Source organism: Schistocerca nitens, chromosome 2 (assembly GCF_023898315.1).
Source record: "Schistocerca nitens isolate TAMUIC-IGC-003100 chromosome 2, iqSchNite1.1, whole genome shotgun sequence".
Taxonomy (NCBI): domain Eukaryota; kingdom Metazoa; phylum Arthropoda; class Insecta; order Orthoptera; family Acrididae; genus Schistocerca; species Schistocerca nitens.
In genome coordinates, this window is record NC_064615.1 from 877,664,439 (window position 1) to 877,677,377 (window position 12,939).

Below are 12,939 nucleotides of genomic sequence, written 5' to 3' on the forward strand. Positions count from 1 at the left end.
GTGCTGACTCTTGACATGCAGACAGGTAATGGGCCACAACAGAGCAATCTCACAGCAGAGTCAGTCGAAGGTTTGAAGAATATTGGTAGGTAGGTCATCACAGAGTAGACCCACTGTAGTCCTGGTAGAGACGCCCAGCAGCCATCTGTTGCGACTGTGCAGGTGCACAATCACCATTGAAGAGTCTTGCAGACAATATAGCAAGTCCATGAACCACCACTTGTACACTCACAAAAATGACAGGAAGAACGCAAATACACAAGGGTACACAAACACATAGCGGAATAACACAAAAGGAAAGGACAGGGTTAGTTTCCAGTGTAACATTTGGTACTGCAGTCCAGCCCAAAACTTCATTCAATAGATCTTTCCTCTTATTTCACCATTTGTTTCCACCAAAAAAATCCTATCCAACCATGCTTTCTGTATTTATATGTTCTCTTATTTATTACCTCATTATTTATTTTCCATTATCTTACCTCATCATTTATTTCCAAGAAAATCTTACCTAAACCTGTTTTCCTTAAACCCTACATTTTTGTTCATATCCTCTTTCAAAATACTTTTTTGGCCAATCCATTTTCTTATAGCTTCTTAATACATTTCTTCCAATTTATCACAACTCGTTCTCTTATATGGCCTACCCCATCTTAAGCTAACTTAAATCTACTGAGCTCAGATGCATAAACTAAGGGACGAGGCAATGCAGCACTACAAAACAATTAACACAAACAGCAATGACAAAAAAATGCAAATTGGCAAAGCAAGCAGCAATATATCAAAATTAGCAAAGCAAATGCAACATTACAACTAATATAAGGCAATGTGCAACAACAAGAAAAATAAATCAGTAGTAAAACTGGTTTAACAGAGTAATACAAAGTGAAATTTAGTAGCACTATGCCTGGCAAACAGCAGCAGCAAATGCTATAACTTATACCTAAACATGACAAAGCTCAAGCAGAAAAAATATTACAGAAAAATAGGAAATGTCTAATACCTATGTCAGATCTTAACATTAGAGAGATGCATCACAAAAACTTACTCTGCAAAAAAGTTACCAAATCGTTGAAAAAATTATGTATGCAGTTCCTGTGAAGGGATATGTCTGTCTGTGCTCCTCCCATTTTTTTTAAGTAAGTGGATCACATAATTATTATTTAATGGATCTGTAGGCATAAAATATCTATATTAGTACATCTATTAAATTTTATTTTAACCAATGCTGCAGTGCAGCTAGAAACTAGATATTAAACAAAATAAGCAACTATGTAAAGCAAAGCATAAAAATATCATTCAATAGTCATGTGGCATTTCATAAGTTAGTAGAAATTCTCTCAGCTCTCGTAGAAAGACACTTGTCATAATCAGGTGTAGAGATGTAAGTATCTTTCTATCAATTCATAAGCATTTCAGTAAGTAGCACAAAGTACGAGCTCCACAGTATAATCATATGTTTCCAAGTAATGAGCGTGTCGTATTTGCGATGTTTTCTGCAAAGAAATGTCAATAGTGAGGTTAATGGCCTCTTTTTTCTCCACCTAATGACTTTTTCTCCAGGCGACTGCGCCCACAACGCATTACGTCAAGGTCACTTACCTTTCTTACCGAAATTTACAACTAAAGTTTCCGCTACAGTGACAGTTTGATACAAATAAAATTTCACAAGTCGAGAAATTACAGTAGAAATGTGTAGAAACAAAATCCTATAAATATAACAGTGTCCAAAAAATTGTCGCCGGCATTGTGATACATTCACGCATGTACACACGTTTCATAACTCTTAAAGTATGATTCTTGGTTTCCAACATCCTTTTTCTCAAATCAGAGTCCCTAACCACTACTCATTATTCCTTACCTTATTACACATATACATATTCGTCGACACTTCTTCAAAATTTCATCGTAATAAATATGTAGCATAATCAAATTCTTCATATAGCATCAGCTTATTGATCATAAACATACTTCAACAGCATAATACACATCGTCGTCGTAATAATATCATAACACCTCAGTCAAATGTCGAAAATGTCGTAGCTTTCTGCAATAATTTCAAAACCTAAACAAAATTCTCTGCTCATTTCAATAGTGTCATCTACCTCAAACGTACTTTAAAAATCATGATCCCATACCAAATACATCATTAAAAGCTCTCATAGTATCACAATGGTTCCGAAAAAACATGAACAGTTCACACAGTACAGTACAAAATACAATTTCATAAGTGTGAAGTTATCAAACTGTGTAATTACGTAAACATGTGTCACTGACGTAGTAAAAAAATGTTTGTCTCTCTCAGTTAAATGATCAGATAGCTGTGTAATTTATGTGTTAGAGAAACATGGTACCGATGCATAAAGTTGTATACGCAAATACCATATTAGCTAGGGCTCCTTGTGCTTGCCAAACACATGGTACACAAAGTAAGCATGTACCCCCCTGAGGATTAATGTAATAATACCCTCAGGTGTTACTGATTACAGCAATGGAATGAAATGTATCACGGAAAACCTTTCTTCATTGTAATTCAAAAATCTTTAAAATTAATGTTTTAAGTACAAAATTAATCACTCAAATACGTGTCCTTTAGTGCTAAATGTGCGTCTTCTTGTAAGATAATTCTATGGAAGTGTCGTAGTTATCGTCCTCCGAAAGCAAAGTTCTGCAGAAGTCAATGTACTTATATCATAAACAAAAGTGAAATTGTATGCGTACAGATATGGTAGTTATTACTTACATTACCGTGATCAAGAAAGCACTCTACTGTAACGTATTGTTGTGCTACGAAAAAGGCTGCCTCATTGTAGCTATAACACAAAAGTTACTACTAAAACATGTTTTACTTTCCAGAAGAATTCAGAAAAACTGTGCAGATGTAAAACAGATACAGCACAAAAGCACCAATGTAAATTGTGTCACACATTAGTAGCGTCGTGATATAATCGTGTAGCTGTCAACGAAACCAAATACTAAGTCATCTTTAATCTCACAGAAAGTACTTCAAATAAAGAATATCTTTTCAAGTAAACCAAAATGTTGCATTAAAATCTCATTAGCAGTATATGTTCTAAGTATGTAAGCCTTATAGTCGTTACGTAATCGTGCAACTAACAAGCAAGAATGTACACACACAGTAACACTGTTTCCTCTGCTCACTATAACAATGCATTTGTAATTACTTGTCTAAATAAGTTCCCTAGGTTCTTGACTGGAAGTTAACATTAAAACATAGTTGCATGTTATTACTTGTCTACGTAAGTTCCCTGGGTTCTTGACTGGATAGTTAACTTTAAAACATAATTGCGTGTTAACAGTTTCTAAGGGTGACAAAGAGTACTAGTAAGGTGAAGTGAAAAATTTTATAGCAAAGGCTAAGTTAAAAAACAGGTTATTTCTCAATAAACGGTTTTACATGTGAAATGTGGTGCAATCCTTTACTCTTCCTAGTACGGAGAGTTTCAACTTCAACGCAATTACCATGTGGTATACGTCGGATTCTGTAAGGTCCATTGTAAATCAGAAAGAATTTCTGACTCAAGTGTTTCTTCCTATATGACAATGAATGAGCTTTAATGAGAACTTTCTGACCAATATATAATTTCTTTGCATTTGCTTTACCGTGGAGTTTTCTCCTTTTGTCTGCAGCAGATTTTATATTTTCAATAGCCAAATCAATTATGTCTTTGTGTCGAAGTTTACGTGTATTTGGAAAAGGTACAATCTCTCTGATTCTGTTCGATGGTTCTTCATTCTTCAGTACAAGAATAGGTGGTAAAGCAATGGAGTCATGAGGCATTTCATTCAGCACGTTTTGAAATAAGTGTAAATATCTGTCCCAATACTGATGCTTTCTGTGACAATAAAGTCTGCAAAGCTTACTGATTTCTTTCATAATCCGTTCAGACAGGTCACAGTGAGGTGAGTACAGTGAAATAAAAACAGATTTGATTTTATGATTCCGAAGCATGAGTGACCAAACAGCAGACTTGAATTGCGGTCCGTTATCTGAAATGACTTTACTAACGTGTCCAACTTCACGTAAGAAATTTTTAACAAAGGCGTTGGATACAGACCGTCCAGTGGCTTTACGTAACGGTGTGAAAGAAACAAATTTTGAAGTAAGTTCAAGAGCGACTAGAACGTACGAAAATCCATTCGATGTTCTGACAAGGGTTCCCAAGAGATCAACAGCAGCAAATTCTTTTAATTTAGAAGGAATGATAGGAAACAACGGAGCACGATGTGAGATGGTAGATGGTTTAGCTTTTTCACAAAGTTTACAAATAGACAAGACTCTTCGAATTCTCTTTTCCATATTGTTAAAATAACAAGTCGTCCGAAGAATATGATAACATTTTCTTGGACAAAAATGTGCGTAGCTGAAATGAATGTACCAAATGAGCTTATTAACAAAATCTTCAGGAATGCAAAGTACCCATAGCTTGTCATCAACAGTGCAGCTTTTGAAGAGTATGTTGTTTCTAACCATATAATAACGCCGAATCTGTGTGCGTGTCTTTTCATGCCATTTACTTTTGATGTCTTTCCAAATCGTATCTCTATCTTCTTCATGAGCAATGTCCTTTAAAGATGTGGTGATGAAGTTTACGAAGGCGACTTTCTGAATGTAAAGAATACTGAAATTTTTCTCGAGGTTGCCTTCTGTGTTACTTTTCTCAAGCCCAGCCGGTGCGTGTGGCAGTGCGTCCGCAACAATGTTCTCCTTGCCGGGAATGTAGACTATTGTGAAGTGGAATTCTTGCAGAAACAATGCCCAACGTTTTAACCTGTCATGATTTAATTATGAACACATAATAAATTGTAATGCACGATGATCACTGTATACTTTTACGTGCTTACCAGAAAGAAAGAAACGGAATTTGTTAAATGCCCGAACGATAGCTAAAGCTTCTAATTCAGTAACGGAATAATTTTTTTCAGATTTTGTTAACACTCGGCTAGCAAAAGCAATGGTTTTCTGAACAGTAGTGTCATTTTCTATGGCTTCTTGAAATAACTTTAGAAGAATCCGTGCTAAGGCAGAATTCTTGTAACTTTAGAAGAATCCGTGCTAAGGCAGAACTCTTGTAACAGATCTGGATGAGCTAGTATTGGCGCGTTAAGTAGCGCTTCTTTCAAAGAATTGAATTCCAGCTGTGCCTGATCATCCCAGTTCCAAATAGTATTTTTTCCAGTGAGAGAACAAAGTTTTGGTGTAACTAGAATTTACATATTCAGATAACGACGGTAAAAATTTACGAGACCTACAAAACTGCGGACTTGTTTTTTTTTTGTGGATGGAACTGGAATGGCTCTGATTGCTTCTACTTTTTCGGGATCCGGCTGAATGCCTTCAGAAGAAATTATATGCCCCAAAAACCTCACCGTTGACCTACCGAATTCAGACTTTTCCAAGTTAACTGTAATTCCATATTCTGCAAAAATACGTAACAAACTGTTGGGGATGCGATTATGTTGTTCCGATGAAGCTTCTGTTATTAGAATATCGTCCACATATAAGGTCATGTGACGTTTTAAGAACTCAGGTAATATGGAATTTAACCCGCGAATGAATGCTGCCGAAGAAACATTCAAACCAAAAGGAAGTTTTCGAAACTGATAACAAACGCCGAAGCAAAGGAAAGCTGTGTATTTCCTACATTCTGGATGAAGTTCGATCTGATAAAAGCTGGATCTGAGATCAATAGAAGACAACCCTTTTACACCATTAAAATTTTGAAGAAGTTATTCCAACGTTTGCGGCCTGTCTGTTTCAGGAATGATGATAGTATTGATTTTTCTCGAATCTAATACAAGCCTGATCGATCCATTTTTCTTCTCAACAACATGTAATGGATTGTTGTATGAGCTTACTGCAGTCTCAATAATGCCCTCGTCAAGCATAGATTGTATTTCTGTTCTAACACGGTCCCTATAATGTGCCGGAATTACGTATGGTCTAACACAAAATTTAGTATGCTCACGAACACGAAATAGGTATTGAAATCCCTTGATTGTTCCTGTTTTGTGAGTAAAAACTGTGGAATGTGCTTGTAAAATCTCAAAAAGGTCCTTCCTACCAGTGTCATTACAATTCTCAATTGTTTGAATTTTATTCTGAATTAACTCATTAGTATCAAATACGACGTCGGTTTCATCGCTGTCAGTACTTGCAGAGTGATTGTTAGTGTCAAGTTCCGTCGAAAATTCCGAACTGTTGTCTAACAGGAGGTAAAGCCGATTAATTTCCTCGTCATGGTTTGAGAGCCAATCTTCAAATTTCAAAGCTATTGACTTACCTTCTTTCTCTAAACTTATCTCAGCATCGTTAAAGTTTAAGATTGCTTTGTATTCATTCAAACAGTCTACTCCCAATATAATTTCCGTTGACAATAATGGAACAATAAGGAAGTTCATAGAGAAGCTGTGGCTTTGACAAAAGAAGTCTAAGTTGGTTTGTTGGCGTACATCTACACTTTTTCCAACGACTGCATCTTGTAATTTAATCTTACGTAACGGAAGTGTGGGGCAATCGTTCGATTTGTTGCATTTGCTAAAGGCTGTTTCACTAATTACTGAAATGGGACTGCCAGAGTCAAGTACTGCCGTAAATTTTACGTCATTTACTGTAATGTGAGTTACAGGATATGCAATGTTGTTATGTTTTATGTCGTGTTCCTGGAGTAATGTCTTCCATTTTTACGTAATTACTAGCCACGTCGTCAGCTTCATAATTTCGTTTTGTGGCTGCCAGAGGTGTGAGTCTTGCCTATTCTCTCTTTTTTGGCGCGCGTCGTTATTGTGATTTGGAGATCTAACTTCTACAAATTCACCTTGTTGAGAGGGCCCTGCCCTGTTTGAATCCCGCCAGTTCTGATGAAATTCAGGTCTGTCGTTTTGTCGGTAGTTTACATAGTTTCTTTTTTGTCGGTCATGTGGTGGAGAATTTCTCCCAGAATCGTAACTGCACGGTGGACCGTTGCGTCTGAAGTTATTCTGTCTCCCTTGATAATAATTATTTTGGTTCCCATATTGTCTGTTTCTCTGATTGTCTCTGTGATAGTCATTCCCGCAGAGAGGTGATCTTCCCCTGTAATTATTACTACTCTGCCAACAGTTGTCATACGGGTGGTGTCTGTTTTGGTTACGATTTACGTTGCAAGAGTAGCCTTGTCGTGTGCAGTTATTACTTCTGTCATGGCGGAATTGTGACGGATGTGACCTGTAATTGTTGTGCTCCTGTTTCCGCGTTCCGCGATTATCAGTGTCAATTTCCAATTCTTGTAACAGTCCCTGAAAAGCTTCAATATCGTCTTTGCAACGTCCTGCCAAAATAATATGTCGTAAATGCTCAGGCAATTTGATTAAGCAAATGCGGATGAGTTCTGAGGGGCTACATGGGTTTGAAAGATACTGATTCTTATGTAACATGTCTTCGAAATATTTGACAAGACTGGAAAATTCAGATTGTTCGAAATGTTTCATCATTATGGTTCAAATGGCTCTGAGCACTATGGGACTCAACTGCTGTGGTCATTAGTCCCCTAGAACTTAGAACTACTTAAACCTAACTAACCTAAGGACATCACACACATCCATGCCCGAGGCAGGATTCGAACCTGCGACCGGAGCAGTCGCACGGTTCCGGACTGCGTGCCTAGAACCGCGAGACCACCGCGGCCGGCTCATCATTATGATGCCATGTTTTACACAGTCTTGTGTAGCTTGAGACCAATACGCTGAGAGGAAGGCATGATAAAATTCTCCTTCACTGTGACAATCGTGAATGACTGATCGCATTATTAAAGCTGGTTCATTTTCCAAGTAGCCACACATAAATTCTAATCTGTGTTCTAATGACCAGTTGGGAGGAAAACAATGAGAGAATTGATGAAGCCACGCTTGTGGATGAATGTCGTTGCCAGAATTCTTGAATGTTTTGAATTTACGTGTAGTAATGAACAGCTTATAGTCAAAATCGTCATGTCGGCGAGTCGCATATCGGTCATTGGTACTTCGTTTCGGCGGTTCCATCTCAAAATTCGGTGTACCTTGCCAATTTCTTTCATAATTTCCCAAGTGCCCTGTGTTATTATTTTGTGGCTGTTCCGTATTACTATGTCCCTCTTCCCGTATTGGAGCGCGAGTGTTCTCTGAATAATTGTTGTATTACCTGTGTCAACTGATCTTGTATTTCCCGGATTTCTCTTTTGTACTGTGTATTGATTTGATTTTGATTTTGTTTGAATTTTCTAATTTGTTCATACTCTTCTGTGTCAGTGAAGGCTACGGGTCTTTTGTCATTCAGGTCATCATCTACCTTTGTAGATAAGTTAGTGAACTAATCCGAAAGCTCGCCTACTTTCTCCGATAGTGAACTGATTTCCTCAGTGTGTTTTTCTGAACCAAGATTCAGAGTGTCCATTTGTGTTTAAATCGTATCTACTGTGTCCTTTAAGTTTTCCTGAGTTTTTGCAAGTTGCGTAACCGAATCGGTAGATGCAAAGAGTCAATTTTAGCTTGCAAGGTGTCGTGATCTTCATGAACAATAGTTTGCAGTTCTTTTATGGCTGCTTCGTGATTCTGTAATGCATTTTCATGACGCGAAAACATAAGTTAAAAATACTCACAAATTTATGTTTTTACGTCATTACAGAGTTTCTGACATTTCGATTCGGTTTTAAGTAACTCAGCAGTTAAACCTTTACGTTTTTGTTCAAGCGTTTGTTCCATTGAGTCTAACTTTTGAAGCTGTTGCTTTGTTTGTCTCTGATTTTGTTCCATCGTGTCTAACTTTTGAAGATTTTGTTCCATTGTGTCTAACGTTTGAAGATTTTGTTCCATTGTGTCTAACTTTTGCTGTGTTTGTCTCCGATTTTGTTCCATTGTGTCTACCTTTTGAAACTTTTGTCCCATTTGTTGCATTAATTGTAATAACAATGCACTGGTGTCTGAAACATGTTCCTCAGTGCTATTCGGCAGTGCATTTGAACCGGCAATATTCGCATTTTGAAAAGCAGAGAATGTGTCTTGGCTTATTTGAGAAAACGGTGAGGACGCAAAACCTGAATCTACAGTATTTGCAAGATTGTGTCCTGTCATTTCGGATTCCTGAGGCGAGCTGTTGCCGACCGATCGATCGATAATGCTTCCCTGTTCACTAATTGTTTCACTGTTTACACCACTATTTGCCGCCCGCTCCATTTCTCTATGCACAATTACCAAATTACTACTTTGAATGTCTGTTAATTCATTACACGGTGGTCTTGATAAGCTACGCTCGACGTTACTATCATTTCTCAATTTACTTTGGGACCTAGTATTACGTTTTTCGCACGCCATAATTATCACGCATTTCACACGATAACAAGAAAAGCACAATTTGAATAGCAAAAATAAGAAAACACCTTAAGATAGCACTGAAAATAATATCTAGTTAATTGCAAGCGCAACTGCGAAATACTTGGTGCAAATCTACATGCATGTCACAACTGTTTTACTGTACAACAATGAAAAACTACAAGTACAAAGGAAATTCTCTCTATAGTTACGCGCTAGCAATAAACAATAGGTACACTAATTACACAAACTACAAGAAAAAATCAGAAGATTCCAGTGAGGTATCCTCGGCTAAGGGTTGAAATATGAAACGTCCCCTTAAAAAAATTATAAATGACTGTGCCTAAACTGACACACAATATATTTTAGCGCAACGCAATCAGACTTTCAAAAATCCCTACAAAAGAATGGCCCTGACTGACAATAACCTATACCTTACGTGAATCACTTACCTCACAAAAATCTCCGTTAGTCAAACTACTGCAATACAGCGTCCGCCAATACTGCCAGCTGAATAAAAGATTCTAACTATTGAAGGCACTAACTACTGATAGGCATAGTTAGCAAATGAAAGATTATGCTAGAGAACAAACAATGTATTTACCTTAATAGTGTTCAAAAGTCATTATATATATATATATATATATATATATATATATATATATATATATATATATATATATATATATATATTAGTTCATGACATCCAGTCTTAGAAATTTACTGTCTCTGATGGACACACGTCAAAACTCCGCCATCTCTCTCCCCACATCCACCACTGCTGGCAGCTCACCTCCAACTGCGCCACGCTAGGCGCTATTAACAGCCAATTGCCCAACACTACAATGGCGAATATTCTAACAATGCCAATCAGCCAGAGACTGCACACAGCACAGTCAGTGATTTTCATATAGAGCGCTACATGGCGTTACCAACATAAAAACCTAAACAGTCTACTTACAGATGCAAGGCAGTGGCAGCAGTATTATGTTATGGGGAACATTCAGCTGGGCTTCCATGGGACCTGTGGTAGTAGTCGAAGGCACCATGACAGCTGTGGACTTTGTGAACACTTTTAGGGACCGCCTGTAACAACTTATTCTTGATGTGTTCCTCAACGGCGACGACATCATCCAGCACGATAATTGTCCGTTTCACAAGGCCAAAATCATGCTGCAATGGTTTGAGGAACATGATAGTGAGCTCACGTTGATGCCTTGGCCACCAAATTCAGAATTCTGAATCCTATGAAGCCCAATGGAGACTCTGTCGTGGGCCAGGTCCTCGCACACAAACCAGCCGCTCGTAATTTACGGGAAGTGTGTGACCTCTGCGTAGGCATCTGGTGCTACAAACCACTGTTAACCTGTCAAGTACTTATCGAATCCACGGCACGCAAAATCTCTGTTGAATTGCATTCTAGAAGTTGACCAACATTCTTTTAAGTAGGTGGTCATAATGTTTTGGCTCATAAGTGTATATCATCGAATAATGAGGAACCATACCTGGAATGTAATTGAGAGTCGCTGTCCCAATGCTCGACGGCCAGTGGCATGGCGCACCATGCACTGTGGCTATCTTGGTAAGGTGGTGCATGGCTCCTGGAACCCTGTCTTTAAAGACAGATTGGGCTGCAAAGTACAGGTATGGTCCGCTCCTGCCTCTGCACGTGGTGTCGCCTTGATGGATACTGGTGACATCGCCTATTGTGTTGACTCTCAGAAGATGTGTGGTGGCTCTTGCAGAGGATCCTCGCCTTTTGTCTTCAAACTGCGCCACAGGCGATCTAGCTACAAATGTTATTCTGACCGGTCGATACGTATTTTTCATCTACGAAGGCCCATGCTCTGACGTGGATCTGAGGGCTATCAATTTGCTATCTTTATAGATACGCTACAAAGTGTGTGCTCGACTGTTGGGCATTCTTACAGGAGTGTCATTGCTCTTTGATGAAACTATCACGTTACAGTCAGCTATCCGCCAATTATTAGGACAGTGTTTGCACGGACACCCAACCCCCCACCCGCCCCTTCCCTCCCAGTTGGGGTATACTGGGCAGGAGAGGATGACATGATCCTGCTCTTGTTACAGAACCTGACGTGGAACATGGAATTATGAATATACTCCCTGAGAAAACACGCCAGTCCGCGAGCCAGTCTTTAGCCAGAATCCACTACTAGTTTATTCCTTCCATTTCACTATGGTGCCCGAAAGTGTTTGGCTTTTGCGTGAGGGGCTCTTCCATTTTTGTACACGTCTAAAGCAAATAAATAATTAATGTACCCTGTTATAAAACATCTCACTGAACAGAATGAGATTTTCACTCTGCAGCGGAGTGTGCAGTGATATGAAACTTCCTGGCAGATTAAAACTGTGTGCCCGACCGAGACTCGAACTCGGACCTTTGCCTTTCGCGGGCAAGTGCTCTACCATCTGAGCTACCGAAGCACGACTCACGCCCGGTACTCACAGCTTTACTTCTGCCAGTACCTCGTCTCCTACCTTCCAAACTTTACAGAATCTCTCCTGCGAACCTTGCAGAACTAGGACTCCTGAAAGAAAGGATATTGCGGAGACATGGCTTAGCCACAGCCTGGGGGATGTTTCCAGAATGAGATTTTCACTCTGCAGCGGAGTGTGCGCTGATATGAAACTTCCTGGCAGATTAGAACTGTGTGCCCGACCGAGACTCGAACTCGGGACCTTTGCCCTTCGCGAGCAAGTGCTCTACCATCTTGTTGTTAAAAATAATTAATAAATTCGACAAATAAGTACACAGTATTAGTTCGTATTTCAGGTGCGCGATTAAATTAAGACAAACGAAAATTCCTCATCCTACTCGCCACTGCCGGCCGCGGTGGTCTCGCGGTTCTAGGCGCGCAGTCTGGAACCGCGCGACTGCTACGGTCGCAGGTTCGAATCCTGCCTCGGGCATGGATGTGTGTGATGTCCTTAGGTTAGTTAGGTTTAACTAGTTCTAAGTTCTAGGGGACTGATGACCTAAGATGTTAAGTCCCATAGTGCTCAGAGCCATTTGAACCTACTCGCCACTGACTACACTGTTCTTTCTTGGGCACATTTTGTGAATCGTCATACATCTTTGGGATTTGTCGTTGGTAGTTTCACGCTGAATAAGGCGGTTTGGAAATGGAAATATGTTACTGACATCACGGGTGCCGTACTGGAATGTGAACGACGCTCACTTACCATTTTGCAGAATGTACGGATATTTTGTGTGTTTCCCAAAACGGTAGCAAAAAAGTTGTGCAACTGTCTGACCGATTACAACACCCTCATTGGTATTGCTGCTTCGGTAAGTACCTCGTCGCACAGTAGTAGCGCTCAGTCGCCAGGTTCCATGTAGGTGGTGATCCTGCTGAAGTGGAGTGTTTAGGGATGCCAGTTGTTAATTCTCAACGACGTTTGTACCACACTTTTTTTTAATACAGAAATTGCTTTGTCACACACGTCACAGAATCAGCAATTGCAATATGGTGGGTCTGGATTACACCGTGATATTCGATCCTTTCCACACATTAACACCGTCTTCTGACTGTACATAACGATAGACACTGCCCACGGCACTAGGCGTTCTTA

General features: G+C 39.2%; 1 protein-coding gene across 1 annotated transcript in view; it reads left to right on the forward strand.

Annotated features, from left to right (window-relative positions):
• Nucleotides 1-12,939, forward strand: part of LOC126235408 (glutamate receptor ionotropic, kainate glr-3-like) — a 161,047-nt gene that overhangs the window by 76,068 nt on the left and 72,040 nt on the right. The gene's annotated exons all lie outside the window — the stretch shown is intronic.